We start from the raw sequence: 14,711 nt of genomic DNA on the forward strand, positions 1-14,711 counted from the left end.
TGTAGAACTAGAGGTCACTGTTTTAAAAACCTGAGGTTAAACATTTAAAACTGATGAGGATTTCTTCTTAAATCTTAGAGTCCTGCAAATTTGAAATCATAGAATCCTTACAGTGCAGAAGCAGGCCATTCAGCCCACTGAGTCCACACTAATCCTCTGAAGAGCATCCCACCCAGATCCACGCCATCAACCCATCCCTGTAACTCTACAAGTCCCGTGGATAATCCACCTAGCCTGCATGTCCCTGAACACTATGGACAGTTTAGCATGACCAATCCAACCAACCTGCACACCTTGGGACTGTGGGAGGAAACTGGAGCACCTGAAGGAAATCCATGCAGACACGGGGAGAATGTGCGGAGTTTGCACAATCATCAGAGGCTGGAATCAAACCCAGGTCCCTGTTCTGTGAGGCAGTAGTGCTAACCACTGAGCCACTGTGCCGCCCCTATTCCTGAAAAGGTGATGGAAGCATATCATTGGAATATTTTTAAGGCAGTGATAACCTTTCACCCTCCTGCTTATCAGAAATAGACAGGAATGTGGAACGGCCGTGATGTTGAATGTTGAGCAGGCTCAAAAACCCACTGCTTTTTCAAATGTACTTAAATGCTGGCGGATTTCCTTCCTTTTAAAGGACGTTAGTGAATTAAAGAACAATTAAGAGTATTTAGTGGTTTCATGATCACTATTACTGAGACTAGCTTTCAGTTCCATACATATGAATTGAATTTAAGCTCCAGCTGTTGCCAAGGAGGGTTTAAGAACCCACATCATTACAGAGCTCTGGATTAGTCCAGTGACATTACTTCTGCCATCTCTCTTTAAATGGTGCTCTTTATAAAGACCAGTTTTTTTTTCTTGTTTTCGATGCAAATCACTTTCTCATGTTATTTTTTTTAATTCAATAAAGTTGTACTCTAACTTCGTAGAACATATGCTCTGAATGCTTGAATTTTCTTAATAGCTTGAAGTTGGAGATAAGGGTGAAATCCGATGCTTCTAAACAAAGTGCACATTTAAAGAGGGGCAAAATCTCTTGAGTTTTAAAAGCTATGTTTACACAAGGACAAGGTTCATTGTGCTGTTGTCTCAGCTAAAGATGCACCAACACCTAACAGACAATGAGGAATTGCCAAATAAATGGTTCCAGAGAACACATGCAGTGCAGTGAAGCACAAATGCAGGAAAGGAAGACCGTAAATATCACTCAGCTCAGGAAGGTGAAATGATGAGTGCTGCACCTCTCCAAGAAATACCTGTTACCATGGAATGCAACCGAAGTTCCAGGTAAATCATATGGATCTTTAAAAAGATCAGATTGAATCTTCACCATGTTACTAGCTCTTTGAAGTTTGAAAGATTGTTTGATCGTGGGCTGTGTACAGATTCTACAAACCCTACAGTGTGGAAACAGGCCATTCAGCCCTCGCCCACATTCTGAACAGCATCCCACTCAAACCCACCACCCTATACTATAACCCTGAATTTCCCATGGCTAATCAACTTAACCTACACATCCCTGGACCCTGTGGGCAATTTAACATGGCTAATCCAACTAACCTGCACATCCTTGAACTGAGAGGGGAAACTGGGGCACTGGGAGAATTTGCAAACTCCACACAGTCAGTTGCTCAAGGGTGTAATTGAACCCAGGCCCTAGCGCTGTGAGGCAGTAGTGCTAATCACTGAACCACCGTGTCACCCTATGCTTTTATCTTCTGGCAAAATACCATGTCTTAATTTTGCAATGTAATTGTAATTATTACTGCCCAAATTCCAAAGTGGTGGAAACAAATAGTATAGCAACTTCTGAGAATTAATTAAGTAAATATTTGAAAAGGAGGAATTAGCAGGGCTATGAGGGGTAAGCAGGTGAATAGAACTCTGGATAACACAGAGCTTGCACAGCCAGGATGGACTGAGTGTCCTGCCTGATTGTGACTATAATTTACAGCAATAATTATATCAGCACACATTAATTGTTTTGCTGGCCGGTTTTACAAGTTAATGACAGTTGAAAAAATTTATGCTGAACTTCTTGGGTCCAGAGAAAGTTCAATTGAAGACAAACAATTCTGCGCTGACCTCCGCCTGATTCTCTTGGAAGTTAGCCGGCCACAGAAACCTCTCTGCTTCGAAAGGCAAATCTGGCATCAGAATATCAAATGTAAATTAGTGTTACATTTTTCACAAGTTTCTCAGCTGTATCTGAGAAGACGGTACAAAAATTTTACAGCTGACCTTGGAGTTGCTTTGTTTCCACAAAAACATTCTCTCTCAATTTTCAGAAAATATTCTACCCACAGGAAATGTCTCGACCATGAATCATCCTGGTTTGGAATGTTTGTTAAATCCTTTGCAAAGTCTGTAGGGGAGTTTTCACACACTGTATTTGAGGACACAGTCCCAGCTTGGAGGAAAACACAGATTGTGTGAAAAGAAAATGTGACTCAGTCACAGAGCAACATTTGAGGGGCCTGAGATGTCCTATACAGTAAGGCAACAAAGGCTTTTTTTTTGTCATTTCAATTTTATCTGTGTGTCGGATGCTGTTAAGGCATTTTGCAATGGCATTTGTTGATTATTTAGATCTAAATAATATGCAGAGTTACTGGGAAAGGCAGGCTAGTGGCACATGATACTCTATTTAAGAGCTAGTGCAAGAATTGTGAGCTAAATGGCCTTTTTCCTTCACTGTCACAACAATTCTGATTTTCTGTGTATTCTATCACTCATGATGCAAAACATTCCTCTGTTTAATCTTTGCCATGTGATTTGTGTTTGTACTTATGTTGTGAGTTGTGCCATGTCCAGAGCTTGTAGCTGTGGGTTTGAGGGTGGGGCTGTGCAGACGGTGAGGATTGCAACCAAACACAATGTGTTTGGGACCAATACACACGCACACAAAAATGTCAAGGTGTATGATATTTATGGTTAACATTAATTTGGCTTATTATTAAGAAATCGTGCCAACAATCAAAGATTGAAACAATCATTTTGAACCTTATTGCATGTAGCATCTAAAATAAAACCACCCTGTTAAGCAAGTTAAGCTTCACAACCCAACTTGGCTGTTACCAGATCAATGGTGGAATCTAGCCACAACTCCAACCAACAGTCTCTATCTCTGGATGTCCAGGGTTTGATCCTTATGCAGTCCTGTTCTCTGAAGTGCTGCTGCTGAAGAGTCCTGGAGTCGAATTTATTATACTTCCTGTTCTTCAGGTTTGTGGTGTGATATTACCAATGATCTGTTAAATTCTTTCATCCGCATTAACGCAAATTGGCAGCTTGCCTTCTATCAGAAGTAACTTGCCTTGACACTTTTGGCATTGGCTGTATGTTTGAGGACACAACTTCCCTGTGACTAACTCTTTAAATTCTTCTGCAAGCAATTATTCGTAGTATTGGCAGCTCCTTAAGAAGCAATTGTTAAAACAGTTTGGTCTGTGTAGCTTTGACTCCTTTCCCAAGTATGACTCATTGCTTTCAATTTTTGTAGTTCTTGCCTCTTAACTCTTTATTCCAGCAAGACCTATTACTGATTCTTTCAATCCATGAGTAGTTAATAATGTTCTAAAGTTTACACTATCACATGATAAGAAATGGTGGCTGACACACGCAGACATTTTGTCATCAGAAACTGACTGGATAATGATCCCCTTGGAGGTGGGAAAGAGATTTCTGAAAATCCTGTCTCTGGTTACAGGAGCTCACACCTCACTTGAGTAAGGCCCCTGGGTGTGACCACATGTAGGTGGTCCAGCATAGGTATGCTGTGTGCCATCACCCGAATGGATGACCTGACTTATGGGCCAAGGGTTGAGGTCAAGGAAATGTATAAACTAATCCCACTTTCAGAGACATCAGAGCTGCAGATGGCAACATGATCTGGTTAATCACAGGCTGACATGCAGAAATATTCCTTGGCAAAGTGACCACCCGTTAACTTTTATCCATGAGAACTTTGAGTGACTGGTGTTGTAACTATATGGTATTGTCTGGTGCGTTTAGTGAAGGGGAACCACACTAAATGTAAGTGGTATTTATCTTGGTATCATCGATGCCAAATCATGGGGTAAAGGGCCTCAAAAGTAATGAAACCCCCTTTGATATATTGATCATTGAACACATAGCAGGACAGCTGGTCAGAGCAGCTAATAAAACATAGTGTTCTTGGATTTATTAAGAGGCATACAATACAAGAGCAAGGAGGTGATATTGAACATGTTTAAGACACTTGTTAAACCTCAGCTAGAGGACTGTGTACAGTTGTGGCGGCCACATTACAGGAAAGATGCAAATGCTTGAGAGAGAACAGAAGTAATTTACAAGAATGGTTCTGGGAATGAGAAACTTCAGACAATAAATAAATGTGGAGCTGGAAAAGCAGAGCAGGGAAGCCAGCTTTTGCACCGAAACTCTTTCCCCAGTCGAAGGGTTTCGGCAGGATATGTTGACTTCCCTGCTCCTCGGATGCTGTCTGACCCACTGTGCTTCTCCAGCTCCACATTTACTGACACTGACTCTGACTTCCAGCATCTGCAGTCCTTACTGTCTCCATAAGAAACTTCAATTCTGAGGATAGATCGAAGAAGTTGGGATGGCTCTCCTTGGAGAGAAGAAAGCGGTTTGGGGATTTGATAGAGGTTTTAAAATTTGTGAGCAGCTAGACAGAAGCTGTTTCCACTTGTAAAATAAATATTGAGGGGGTATAGATTTAAAGTAATGTGCAAATGAGGCAAGGATGATGTAAGTTTTTAGGAATGCACTGCCTGGAAATGTGGTGGAGGCAGATTCAATAGAGACAATCAAGAGTGTTTTGGATAGTGTTTTGGTCAGAGATGGCATCAGGGCTACGGTGACAAAGGAGAATGGCACTAGATAACAGAGCCACAGAAGGTATGATGGGCCGAATGGCCTTATTCTGCATCATAGTGATTCTGTGATTTACAGTACAGTGTATTTTATATCAGTGAGGATGAGGAGGAAAGCCCAAAATAGTGACACCACTTCCTTTTACAAAAAAAGGAGGAATAGAACAAGTTTAGCAGGATTATAGAATTCAGAAGCTATTGTATGAAAGATGAGACAGAAGACTGTTTAAGGTTTTACTGAATTGCTCGATAGTTTAGTTCTGTTGCTTATCTAGTCATTATAGGATTGAATAATTAGAGACATAGCATCTTCTGTGGTAAGGAGTAAAAGGATAGTCAAAGATGGTACTCAGAGGAAGAGGGAGATAGTTAGGCAGACAAGTAGCTGGTCAGTAGTAAGCCATGGTATAGTGCCTACATGGTGCCTTGAAACTTGGTGTTGCTGAAAAGAAATTTTGAAGTCGACGTCATGGGTCACAATCAGGGAGGAGGAAGAGATCTTGCTGAGAGGGAAAGCCAGGAGATATATTCCTATTTAAAAGGTAGGACCTAAACCAAGTACAGTTCATAAGAAAAAGCAAAAAACATCAACATGAATAGTGCCAGACGACTGGGGGATAGCAAATGTGGTTCCCCAGTTCAAGAAGGGGAGTAGAGACAACGCTGGTAATTATAGACCAGTGAGCCTTACCTCAGTTGGTAAAGTGTTGGAAAAGGTTATAAGGGATATTGAGTTCTTTGAGAAGGTGACCAAACAGGTAGATAAGAGTAAACCGGTTGAGTGGTGTATATGGATTTCAGCAAGGCCTTCGATAAGGTTCCCCACAATAGACTATTGTACAAAATGCGGAGGAATGGAATTGTGGGAGATATAGCAGTTTGGATCGGACATTGGCTTGCTGAAAGAAGAGAGGGTTGTAGTTGATGGGAAATGTTCATCCTGGAGACCAGTTACTAGTGGTGTACCGCAAGCGTCGGTGTTGGGTCCACTGCTGTTTGTCATTTTTATAAATGACCTGGATGAGGGCATAGAAGGATGGGTTAGTAAATTTGCAGACGACACTAAGGTCGGTGGAGTTGTGGATAGTGACGAAGGATGCTGTAGGTTGCAGAGAGACATAGATAAGCTGCAGAGCTGGGCTGAGAGGTGGCAAATAGAGTTTAATGCAGACAAGTGTGAGGTGATGCACTTCGGTAGGAGTAACCAGAAGGCAAAGTACTGGGCTAATGGTAAGATTCTTGGTAGTGTAGATGAGCAGAGAGATCTCGGTGTCTATGTACACAGATCCTTGAAAGTTGCCACCCAGGTTGACAGGGCTGTTAAGAAGGCATACAGTGTTTTAGGTTTTATTAATAGAGGGATCGAGTTCTGGAACCAAGAGGTTATGCTGCAGCTGTACAAAACTCAGGTGTGGCCGCACTTGGAGTATTGCACGTTCTGGTCACTGCGTTATAAGAAGGATGTGGAAGCTTTGGAAAGGGTGCAGAGGAGATTTACTAGGATGTTGCCTGGTATGGAGGGAAGGTCTTACGAGGAAAGGCTGAGGGACTTGAGGCTGTTTTCATTAGAGAGAAGAAGGTTGAGAGGTGACTTAATTGAAACATATAAAATAATCAGAGGGTTAGATAGGGTGGATAGGGAGAGCCTTTTTCCTCGGATGGTGATGGCGAGCACGAGGGGGCGTAGCTTTAAATTGAGGGGGTGAAAGATATAGGACAGATGTCAGAGGTGGTTTCTTTACTCAGAGAGTAGTAAGGGAATGGAACGCTTTGCCTGCTATGGTAGTAGATTCGCCAACTTTAGGTACATTTAAGTCATCATTGGATAAGCATATGGATGTACTTGGATTAGTGTAGGTTAGATGGGCTTGAGATCGGTATGACAGGTCGGCACAACATTGAGGGCCGAAGGGCCTGTACTGTGCTGTAATATTCTATGTTCATAGTCTGGTCTCCTAATTGGACTGTAAAACCAATGATGAAGGAATGGGGCGGGTGGGGCTGCAGTGTGGGAGCAGCAGGCTCCGATAGTCTGAGCATAGGGAAGAGAGCAAAGTCCAGATCAACAACAAGGCTGAAGATTAAGCAAATATATAACACTTACGGAAGAATGGAATAATGGATTGAGATGCATGATCCAAGAAAATTTAGAACATAATTGTAACACATTGTAATAGCAATGATTATAATATTAATTAATTTTACTTGATTATTAGTTCTAATTAGGGTACAGAGCAGGACAGAGTCCATTGCCCAGTGGAAAGCTCTGGACGACAATGCATAAAGTAGAAAAAATAAAACAAGTGAATTAAAGATAGAGATAATGGGAACTGCAGATGCTGGAGAATCCGAGATAACAAAGTGTGGAGCTGGATGAACATAGCAGGCCAAGCAGCATCTTAGGGTCTAGGCCCGAAACGTCAGCTTTTGTAATTAAAGATACAGCTTGAGCTTTGGAGAGCAGGGCTATTACTGCATTGGTAAGAAGGGACACATGACTAGGAAATGCAATACGTTAGATTCAGATGCTTTTGGTAATTGGAAAGAGGAGGATGGGGTGTTATTGACAAGGAGCACTAATACTATGTTACAGAAGGTATCACATGGCCAACGAGACCATTGTAGAAATTCTCCAGGTATAATTGAGGATTAGGATGAAAAGATTCCAACTTTTGGAAATCAGAACTGCAGGATACATCATCATAGTGATCAAGAGCAGTGAGTGTAATGGGAGACACTTGGAGAGTGGTAAGGGCGTGGAACGCCCTGCCTGCCAATGTAGTGAACTCAGCCACATTAGGGGCATTTAAACAGTCCTTGGATAAGCATATGGATGATGATGGGATAGTGTAGGGGAGGGGCTTGGATTAGTTCACAGGTCGGCGCAACATCGAGGGCCAAAGGGCCTGTTCTGTGCTGTATTGTTCTATGTTCTACGTTCTACTTGTCTCTCAGGCTGAAGAAAACATAACATTTCAAGTCACACTCATCATATCATATGTTTAATCAGTGCATTGAGCACAATTTCCTGAACCAACAATCGATCCAGCAACTTATATTTCACATTGAGTGGTAGTGATGTATTATAGTTCACTGAGATGCTGAGTTGTCGTTGAAACTTGTGGCAATAGCCTGTAGTTACGGTGAGTAATAGTGGGGGCTCCAATGTTCATTTAATCCCACGGCAGACTTGGAATCTCAACCCATCTTACTGCTTGCTCGTCATGATTGAGGGATTTACCACTCAATACTCAACTCGTTTGGCTCCATTATGAACATACCTTCCTTGGCTGACAAGCCCTGGAATGAGATGTGAACCCATAGCTTCTGCCTTGGAGGAAGGAAGGTTAAAAAACTAGCACAGAATATAAAGACAGATAGCAAAAGTTTCTATTAATATATAAAACGAGAAAGAGTGGCTAAAGTGAACATTGGCCCTTTAGAGGATGAGAAGGGGAATTTTGTTACGGGATATGATGAAATGGCCAAGGCATTGAACAGGTATTTTGTATCGGTCTTCACAGTGGAGGACACTAATAACATGCCAGTAATTGACAAACAGACGAAGGTAGGTGAGGACCTGGAAACAATCATTATTACAGAAGAGGTAGTGTTGGGCAAGCTAATGAAGCTAAGGATTGGCCCTGATGGAATGCATCCCAGGGTGCTAAAAGAGATGGCCGGAGAAAAAGCAGGTGCAGTGGTGGTAATTTTCCAAAATTCACTGGGCAGTCCCAGCAGATTGGAAGACAGCAAATGTGATGCTACTGTTTAAGAAGAGGGGGGGGGGGGGGGGGGTAGACAAAAGATGGGGAATTATAGACTAGTTAGCCTAACCTCTCTAGTGGGGAAGGTGCTTGAGTCTATTATCAAGGAAGAAATGACAAGGCATCTCAATAGAAACTGTCCCGTTGGGCAGTCGCAGCATGGGTTCATGAGGGGCAGGTCATGCTTGACAAACTTTTTGGAATTCTATGAAGACATTACGAGCAAGGTGGACAATGGAGAGGCAGTGGATGTGGTGTACCTAGATTTCCAAAAGGCCTTCAACAAGGTGCCACACAAGAGGCTGCTGAATAAGATAAGGATGCATGGTGTTAGGGGTAAAGTATTAGCATGGATAGAGGATTGGCTGACTAACAGGAAGCAAAGGGTGGGGATAAATGTGTGCTATTCTGGCTGGCAATCAGTGACAGTGGTGTGCCTCAAGGATCGGTGCTGGGACCGCAATTATTTACAATATACATAGATGGTTTGGAGTTGGGGACCACATGCAGGATGTCAAAGTTTGCAGATGACCCTAAGATGAGTGGCAGAGCAAAGTGTGCAGAGGACTGTGAAACTTTGCAGAAGAACATAGATACATTGAGTGAGTGGGCAAAGGTTTGGCAGATGGAATACAATGTAAATAAATGTGAAGTCATACTTTTTGGTAGGACTAATAGTAAATGGGATTATTACTTGAACGGTAAAACGTTGCAGCATGCTGCTATGCAGAGGGACCTGGGTGTCCTTATCCATGAATCACAGAGGGCTGGTCTGCAAGTACAAGCAATTAGGAAGGCAAGTGGAATTTTGTCCTTCATTGCTAAAGGGATTGAGTTTAAAAGCAGAGAGGTTATGTTGCAGCTGTACAAGGTGCTGGTGAGGCCACACCTGGAGTAGTGTGTGCAGTTTTGCTGTCCTTACTTGAGAGAGAATGTACTGGCACTGGAGGGGGTGTAGAGGAGTTCACTAGGTTGATTTCCCAATTTGAGGGAATTGGCTTACGAGGAAAGACTGAGTAGATTCCGATTACATTCATTGGAATTCAGAAGATTGAGGGGGGATCTTATCTATTCCCTTCATAATTTTATATGTTTCTTAACATAGAATTAGAGAGGATGTTCCCACTGGCAGGTGAAGCTAGGACAAGAGAGCATAGCCTCAAGATTAGAGGGAGTAGATTTAGGACTGAATTGAGAAAGAACTTCTTCACTCAGAGGGTTGTTAATTTATGGAATTCCTTGGCCAGTGAAGTAGTCGATGCTACTTCAGTAAACGTTTTTAAAGCTAAGGTAGCTTTTTTTGAACTATATAGGAATTGGGGGATACGGTGAGAATGCAGGTAAGTGAATCTGAGTCCACGAAAAGATCAGCCATGATCTTATTGAATGGCGGGGCAGGCTCGAAGGGTCAGACGGCCTACTCCTCCTAGTTCCTATGTTCTTATGTTCAACTGTGGGGAGATGATGACGTAATGGCATTGTTGCTGGAATAACAATTCAGAGAGCCAGGTAATGCTCTGCAGACCCATGTAGATGTTGGAATTTGAAATTCATTTTTCAAAATTCTGAAATTAAAAATCTAATGACCATGAAACTGTTATAGTCATACAGCACAGAAACAACCAGTTCATGCTAAACATAATCTCAAGCTAAACTAGTCGCACTTGCCTGCTCCTGGCCCATATCTCTTCAAACCTTACCTATTCATGTACTTTTCCAAGTGTCTTTTTAAGTGTTTAATTGTATCCACATCTATGTCTTCAGAAAGTTCATTCTACACGGTCCATTCTTTGTGTTTTCTAAACAAAAAATTGCTCCTCTATTTTCTTTTTTTTAAATCTGTCTCCTCTCACCTTTACAAATGTCCTCCAGTTTTGAAATCCCCATCCTAGGGATAACACAACTGCCATTAACCCTATCTATACCCCCCATTATTTTATAAGCTTCTGTAAGGTGGCTGCTGAACCTCCTATACTCCAGTGAATAAATTCCCAGCCTTTCTTTATAACTCTCAACTTCCCTTCCTGGCAACATCCTGATATATCTCTTCTAAACCCTCTCCAGCTTAATAATATCCAGTAAACAGGAGAAATTTGGGGCCAGAAGCTCCCCACCACCTGCCCCAATGACACAATCCATTTGCATTCTATAGCTCTTCCAGGACATTTTTTAAAAAAGTAACCCCCACCCCATACTCCAAACAGTGCTTCACAAGAGTAAGAGTTAATCAAAATTGATACAGAGGGATATTAAGACTGGGGACCAAACCTTTGGTTGAGGAGGCAGGTTTTAAAAGCATCTCGAAACTAAAAATACACAGATTCTTCCAGCTCCTTTACCCATCCCCACACCCCAAGTCCTGTCATGACACAGGCTGCTTTTAGCATAGCCAGCTCACTTATGGTCCCTCTCAGCCAGGGAAAGAGAGAAAAGCTGACTACTGTACAAACTTGATGGGCTGATTGACCTCTTCATGCCCTGTAGGAATTCTGAGATACTGTTGCAGCTGGCTCATGTCTGCACTTTGCTAACCAACTACACATGATCAGCATGTGTACAGTGAGAGTCTGGCTGTCATGAGAATGATAATCAGACCACTGCAAGGATGGGGGGTTGCTGAAGCAATGGTGCATGCCAACACCGTTTGCAATATGTAAGACAGAAGAACTTGTAGGATGTGGGAATATCGAATGCAAGAAGGATTAGATCAGAACAAAATTTCACTTGCAGTAATTTCAGCTTTTCCGTTTATTATGGCCTTGTTTGAGGCCTCAACAATGATGGTCAACGTCATATACGCTGTATGAGTGAGGGAGGAAATGTAGCCAGGCCAGCCTCTAATGGTTGGGTGCTACTGCATCAGATTGTGGCCAGGTTTTCATGCAAGAGAGAAGGAGCTGTGTCAGTCAGTGTGGTAGATCATGATTAGCTAATATGCCTGCCACAGTTGACCTGCTAACATTGTGTATCAGGTATGAGAGGTATGTGTGAGACTTGCGGAAATGCTGTGAGTGAGGATAACATGAGGCTATTGATGATGCATTTGGGCTGTGCTTCTTAACATTAGGAGGTGAATGGGGTGAGGTAAGCGTTTCATTTTTCAGGATGTTTCAGAGATAGTAGGAACTGCAGAGCTGGACAATCTGAGATAACAAGGTGTAGAGCTGGATGAACACAGCAGACCGAGCAGGAAAACTGACGTTTTGGGCCTTGACCCTTCTTCAGAAATCGGGAGGGGAAAGGGGTTCTGAAATAAATAGGGAGGGGGGGGAGGCGGATAGAAGATGGGTAGAGAAGATAGGTGGAGAGGAGACAGACAGGCCAAAGAGGTGGAAATGGAGCCACTAAAGGTGAGTGTAGGTGGGGAGTTAGGGAGGTCAGTCCAGGGAGGATGGACAGGTCAAGGGGGCAGGAAGAGGCTAGTATGTAGGGGATGGGGCTTGAGGAGGGGATAGGTGGGAGGCGGGAAAGAGCTGGGCTGGTTTTGGGATGCGGTGGGGGGAGGGGAGATTTTGGGGCTTGTGAGGTCCACATTGATGCCATTGGGCTGCAGGGTTCCCAAGCGGAATGTGAGTTGCTGTTCCTGCAGCCTTCGGGTGGCATCGTTGTGACACTGCAGAAGGTTAGGGTGGACATGTCATCTGGGGAGTGGGGTGGGGGGGGGAGGCAGTTGGGATGGTTCGCGACTGGGAGGTGCAGTTGTTTGGTGCGGACCGGGTGTGGGTGTTCCATGGGGCGGTCCCCGGGTCTCTGCTTGGTTTCCCTGATGTAGAGGAGGCCACAACAGGAGGTGTAGGGGCAGCTGTAGCACTTCCTGCGGTTGCAGGGAGGGGTGCTGCGTGAGGTGGGGCTGGGGGGCAGTCCTGGAGAGAGTGGTCCTTCTAGAAAGCAGACAAGGGTGGGGACGGAAAACTGTCTTTGGTGCTTGGGTTGGATTGCAGAAGGCAGAATGTCAGACGATGATGCATTGGATCCGGAGGTTGCTGGGGTGGTACGTGAGGACGAGGGGGATTATTTTTTGGTGCATCAGCATCGCCTCCTGCTCCCACGAAGAGTTCGTACAGTTCATCCACTTCACCAACACCTTCTGTACCTACTGCGAATACACGTCCTCCCACCCACCTTCCTGCAAAAATGCCATCCCCTATTTCCAATTCCTTCGCCTCTGTTGCATCTGCTCCCAGGATGAGGCATTCTACTTTGTACATCTCAGATGTCCTCATTTTTCAAAGACCGCAACTTCCTCCCCCGCTCAGTGATTAAGAACGCCCTTGACCATGTCTTCTACATTTCCCACAACTCCTCCTTCGCACCCCCTCTCTGCAATAACAACCAAAACAGAATTCCCCTTGTCCTCACGTATCGCCCCACCAACCTCCGGATCCAACGGAGGGCCACTCTCTCCAGGACTCCCTTGTCTAGTCCGCGCTCCCTCCAGCCCCACCACACCTGGCGCTTTTCCCTAAAACCACGGGAGGTGCTACCCCTGTCCCTACGCCTCCCCCCTCACCCCCATCCCAGGCCTCAGAAGACTTTGCACATCAAGCAGATGTTCACCAGCATGTCTGCTAATGTGGTATACTATATCTGCTGTTCCCGTTGTGATCTCCTGTACATCGGGGGGACCGGGCAGAGGCTCTGGGACTGCTTTGCGGAGCGCCTGCGCTCGGTTCACAGTGGGTGGCTGCACCTCCCAATGGCGAACTGTTTCGGCTCCCCCTACCATTCCTCGGATGCCATGTCCGTCCTGGGCCTCCTGCGGTGCCACAGCGATGCCGCCTGAGGGTTTCAGGAACAGCGGCTCGTATTCTGCTTGGGAGCCCTGCACCCCAGTGTGTCGGTGTGGACTTCACAAGCTTCGGGGTCGCCTCTCCCCCGGCCGCATCCGAGGGCCAGCCCGGCTTGTCCCCGCCCCCCACTAACCTGTCCTTCCTCCCACCTCAAGCCCCAACGCCATCACAGCAATGGTTTAGTGGTCATGCAGTCTTATTTTTTTAATGTTGTTGGAGGGACAAAAATCAGCAAGTTCACCAAGTGTATGGAGTACTATCGGATATTTGAAGTTCACTGAAAAGGAAGGCAATTCAGTGCCTCATTTGAGAGACAGTATTTCTGACAGCATGGCACACCTTGCTGAAGTATCAGCTTAAATTAAGTTTCTGGAGGAGAACTGAATGATTCCCCTGATGATGGAGAATTTGAAATCGCACTTAATTCCTATGATAGTTAGTGCTGACTGCAACAGGTATAGTTTATACTGTAATAAGTATTCTCCCTTAATTGTGAGTTGTTTTTGCTTTCAGATGTGCCCATTAATTAACCAGGCTGCTGACACACTCTCTGGAAAATCTGAAGACTCACGCAGACTCCGACGAGAGTTTTGATGTCCACCGGTAAGCAGATGGCATCCAACACCACTTGTGGGGCTATGTATTCCTGAAGCTTGCATGTCCAGTGTATACAGTGGCTTACTGAATGTGTGCAGGTTTGTTCTGCCATGGGCAAGAAACCGCTTTTTCCAAGAAGTTAGCAATGCCAGACACGATTTGCAAAAGGAAAATATCTAAAGGATTAAAGGTAAAGGTTGGGGATGGACACCCCTACAGATTTGAATGACTACTTTTGAGACAAAGGAGGAAATTTGCATAATATGTCACAAACTAACAATTCTGTGCTAAATTCCATCCTTGAGGCCAAACCTTATCTACCCATCTGGTGGCCACAGGTGATTGAAAACATTGGATGTCACACACTAGCCTGGCTAGGACACACATTGCTATTTCTTCACAGTCACTTCATCAAAATCATGAAACACTCTGACAGTCGTACATTTTCCCATTCAACATGAACGATGGGGTTAAGAAAGCAACTCATCACTACATTCTAGAGGGCAGTTAGGGATGAACAACAAATACTGTCTTTGTCATCAATGTCTGTATCTCAGAAATAACTCAAGAAAATGGTGGAAATATGTAAATGGTGAACTAATCAGCTTTATGCTCATACTTTCCCAAAATGTCAGATGACTGTGATTCTGTGAGTAGGAATAAAGGAGCAAAAAAGT

At 44.0% G+C, this 14,711-nt stretch overlaps 1 protein-coding gene across 2 annotated transcripts in view; it reads left to right on the plus strand.

Annotated features, from left to right (window-relative positions):
* Positions 1 to 14,711, plus strand: part of LOC125446785 (hydroxylysine kinase-like) — a 110,453-nt gene that overhangs the window by 5,116 nt on the left and 90,626 nt on the right. The window contains exons 2-3 of one of the 2 annotated variants that reach the window (XM_059640212.1): positions 968 to 1,290; positions 13,951 to 14,040. The gene's annotated coding sequence lies outside the window, so the exon portion shown is untranslated. The remainder of the gene's footprint in view (positions 1 to 967; positions 1,291 to 13,950; positions 14,041 to 14,711) is intronic. The other variant, XM_048520596.2, reaches the window with a different exon arrangement.

This window comes from Stegostoma tigrinum, chromosome 36 (assembly GCF_030684315.1).
Source record: "Stegostoma tigrinum isolate sSteTig4 chromosome 36, sSteTig4.hap1, whole genome shotgun sequence".
In the NCBI taxonomy this organism is placed as follows: domain Eukaryota; kingdom Metazoa; phylum Chordata; class Chondrichthyes; order Orectolobiformes; family Stegostomatidae; genus Stegostoma; species Stegostoma tigrinum.